Here is a 4488-nt window from a genome sequence, read left to right as displayed (position 1 = left end):
ATCCTCTGCAATGCTGTGAGCCTCCTATACACTGACAGACTCTGAAATGCCACCATATATTCATTGTATTGCACACCTCAGGAACTGTTTCTCCATTGGCTATATGCACTTGGCAAAACTATGTTTGGTGTTAACCTAAATGAACAGGACTTTCAAGCATACTTCCACAGATTAGCACGGTTAATGTCCTGTAACAGGTATAGGTTATCTTTGTATGCTTCATTCCCTGTACCTGTCCCTTTTCTCACCTCCAAAAATGTGACACTGCAACTGTGTAGAAAAGAAATTGACACTTGTTCAACCCAGCTGCATTAACAGTCTTCCAGCTAGCCAAAACTATAGGTGGTCTTTAACAGGAATAAAAATCAGGGGTGTAATAAAACCCCTCCAGAGGCCCTCTCTAGCCTCTAGTGGTATAAAATGTACTCATTTTAGAAACCCTGATGTGCTGAACCCCATGGGGATGTAGGTATCTAAGGGTCTTCGGGCCTCCACTAGACGCTCTCTGAGTTTCTGCAGGAGGCCAGGGTTTACCTGCTTGCAAGGCACCAAGATACTCCCACCATGAGAAACATCTCTGGCTCCCAAACATAAACATACTTTTGATATAGAACTGACCATTCAGCCTACTCTATGAAAATTGACAGTTTCCATCAAAAGCCATTTTCCTGGGATTATGTTGAAATACTCTGGAGTAACCTTGATATTAACCTCACCTATTTCAAGACAATCAAATATGCTATTAATAGTCTACATTGCTTATGAAACCTCAGATTAATAAAGCTGCATAAATGTTCCCAAACTTATGGACTTAGAGCCAATTTCACTACCAGTTTACAGCCTGCATTTCAGTCAGCTCAGACATCCATTGCACAGTTTACCAGCTACACGGGCACTACTCAGCATCTCTCAAATCAAGTTCACAGTAGAAATGAATGCCATGAGGTGGTGGATGACATTTTAAACATTGAGGAATCTAGAATTGTGTGTGAGAATCATCCCTTGTTAAAGGGATAATGGTGTGCAAAAAGGGAGAAGAGAAATTGAATATAATAGTTAAATCTGAATATATATATATATATATAATGTGTATATTACAAATTAGATTTATAAGCTTAATATTTTTATCTGTCGGGTAAGTACACAATGCAGATATTCAGACACCATGTTTCAAAGCACTGGCCGCCAATGTAGGGATCAGGAAGTCCTTTTTCCACACAAGCATTGCACAATTAGTTCAATGTCTTGTGGGTTTTGCCTTATCCTGAGTCAGCATTTCCCACAAGTTTTGACAAAATATGCCTGTGTTAACTAAAATGTGTTAACCTGGGCACTTGTCAGAAAGCTGAAGAGTCCTGACTGGATAATGGAGATATTTGGTTTCCTTTCCAGTTAAATGTGACTTCTTTTGAAAACAAAGAAACAAACAGAAAACTACTTGAGAGGTATTACTATATCAAATTTAAGAATTTATCATCCATTAGCACCTGCTTCTGTGAGTTCATGCTATAAGACTCTGGTATTCATATTATCACTTGAAGTTATGCCAGAAAATCTTTGTGTCAGTTGAATAAAAAATACGTAGTAACAAATCCATGAGCACCTAATCAACCTAAATGCTTGATTTCTTGCATCTAAACTTTGGACCTACAAACACAGCTGACCTCTCTCCCTCTAGATTTGAAATTTGGCCCAAAGTTCACGTCAGAAACAGCATTGAAACTTCCTTTTCTGAATTTATGCTCAACTTCATTCTGAGAGATTAATCTTTGCAGCAAACAAAACCAGCTACAGATAGTGTAACTCAGTCTCATGGATCGCAAAAAAAACATTTGCAACACAATTCAAAATATACAAATGCATTTTTTGAGGGTTGAAAGGAAACAAGGAGGCTCGCCAGGACTCTGACTTCCCCTCACCTTCATTCCTTCCCTTTGCCTCAGTATCCAGTGGGGCACACGTGCTTTCACGTGACATAAGGGGGGGCTAATCATGAAGTAGGGCATCTTTCCCTTTGTCTCCCAGGTCAGAGGATTTGTATTTCACCTCAATGAAAAAAAAAAAAAAAAGAAAAAAAAAAGATGGGAGACTTAACCAAACCACTGTAGCCTCCTTACTTAGCCATGCTGTTGACACACGGGTACGAAAATATTGACTCTCTGTAGCTTGAGCTGGCCTCCATACAGCTCTCTACCACCAGTTATCTCTGTTAGGAAAAGCAGACAAAACAGTGGTGCTAAGATGGTATGCTGTGAGAAAAGCATTCAGCTTAAACCTCGCTCTTAGTATTTACCCAGCATGAGAACAAATTATACTGTTGATACATCACAGGCTCACCAACTTCCCAAATGTACAGTATTAGGCACTTTTTTGTTTCTTTGGAATAGATAATGAGAACAGGCTTGGCCGGGAGGCAGACAGTTTATTATACTTAAGACAATACCAGTGCTCTGCTGTATTTTCACATTTGCAGTCAGATGTGGTAGCATAGGTTGTGTAACAAACAAAAGCTTATCCAGATGCATGCACATATAATCTCAGTAGAATTAATGAGTTTTTTCTTGCCTTGCTGCAAGACCAGTTTAATAACTAGTATGATTCAGGTAAGGCTTCCTTTCACTCCCGCTTTGTAAAACTCTGTCAGCTTAATTTCTGTTTATAATTATAAAATGAATAGTTGGCAGCTATTAGCAAAAAAAAGGAAGAAAGGGAGGTGCACTAGGAAGGGGGAGAAACAATACTGGAGGAGTGATGAGCAGGAAATTCACAGAAAAGCTACCAAGCGAACCACCTACAGCATACTGGTAATATGGATAAGCTATTTTTGTACCTTGGGTTAATCCCTACTTTCTGATTACCTTTTTATTAACATAGACAACTGTTAACCAAACTTGCTGGATGTTAACTTGGAGTCTCTCAGATGTGACCTCTGGGCAGCCTGCCACTTTGCCTGCTGCCTAAGACACAGAGCTTTAGAAAAAATAGAACTAGTTTTTCTACAGTCTCATTCTACCTGGATAGTAAATGAGCATTTCCTGAACTCTTTCATAAGGAAGGAAGGAAAATGATATATGCATTTAATCATTGGAGGGATACAGTTAACAGATACAAAAAAACCCTGGAAGACCTCTGATAGAGTCATTTAGAAATATTAGCAGTGGATTAATGTAATTTCTATTCACTGATGTCCTAGGTACATCAAGAAGGTAAATATTCCACTTCCTTTGGCAACATTTCTTTTATCTTAACACACCATCTACTTGAATCAGGTACTGAAGAATCAAAAAGCTTACATCTTGGAAGGGAACAATTACATCAGCTCCCCTTCTCCCTTTCTTTCATTCTCTTTTTTTTTTCTATCCCTCTCGGTTACTAAAATACCTTTTTAATTATTCTGTAAACACAATTTTCTTTTCTTATCCTTTATGAATGAAATGTTAGCAAATTGAATAAAATATGGGCCAGCTGGTTATACTGCTGTTAAATGCATATCATTTGTGAAAATTCAAGAATTTTTGAAGCTTTAAGGCTACCACAGGCAACATTGCCACCTTGCTTGCAGCATGGGTCAACAACCTCGGCTTCTGTCTTCAACACAGAGATTTTAGCAGGCATCTCTTCCAGCCTACATTTGTACCTGGCTGATTCCTTTTGCCCAACACCTTGCATATACAGCATTTCCTATTCAGTCTTTTCATCCTGGTTCTCACAGTTTCCTATCTACGTTACAGCATTGCCTTTTCCTTTGGTTTTTTTCCCTGATCTCAATATGTACAGCTTTGTTCACGTCCATTAGCAACTCTGTTGCAAAATTAATTTGTTATTCTCTTACACTGAGACCTAGGTTATGTTTCTGTCTAATATACCCAACCTACCTGGGGTTCCCCACTCGTAATGAACTGCAATCCTTCCTTTCCACACTCTTTAAGAGCTGGAGGTGAAAAGCCGCAGCCGGGAGTGATGCGTTATTATTGTCGTGTGTTATTAGAACTTTCTTTGGTTTAAGGAAAAACCGGTTAGCTTGCTGCTGCGCTGGCCGAACCGCACCGCCGCTGCCCGCCTGCGCCCCTGACCCGCGCCCCCGCCCCAGCAGCGGCCCCCGCCTCGGCCCCACCGAGGGCCGGGCCCAGCCGAGCCGCCCGGGCCGCCCGCACCGCCTCGGGCAGGGCCGCACCCCTGCCCGCACAGCTGCTCCCTCCCTGCACGACAGAAGGGGACCCGCGGCGGGCCCCAAGAGAGGGCAATCGGCGGGCAGCCCCGCACCACACCCCGCGCAGCCCCGCTGCCCCCGGGCGGAGCGGGGCCGAGCCCCCCGGCCGGCGCCCGCCCAGCGGACGGCCCCGCGGAGCCAGCGCGCAGAGCGGCGGCGACACGCCTCCCGCGCCCGCCGGGGCTTGTAGTTCGACTGGCGAGCGGCTGCGCCGGGCCTGGCGAGCGGGCCGGCCCCTCAGGACTACAGCGCCCAGCGTGCCTTGCCCGCGGGCGGCG

Source organism: Falco rusticolus, chromosome 6 (genome assembly GCF_015220075.1).
Source record: "Falco rusticolus isolate bFalRus1 chromosome 6, bFalRus1.pri, whole genome shotgun sequence".
NCBI classification, from domain to species: domain Eukaryota; kingdom Metazoa; phylum Chordata; class Aves; order Falconiformes; family Falconidae; genus Falco; species Falco rusticolus.
The sequence above is the reverse complement of the archived record's forward strand: the minus strand, read 5'-3'. Positions refer to the sequence as shown.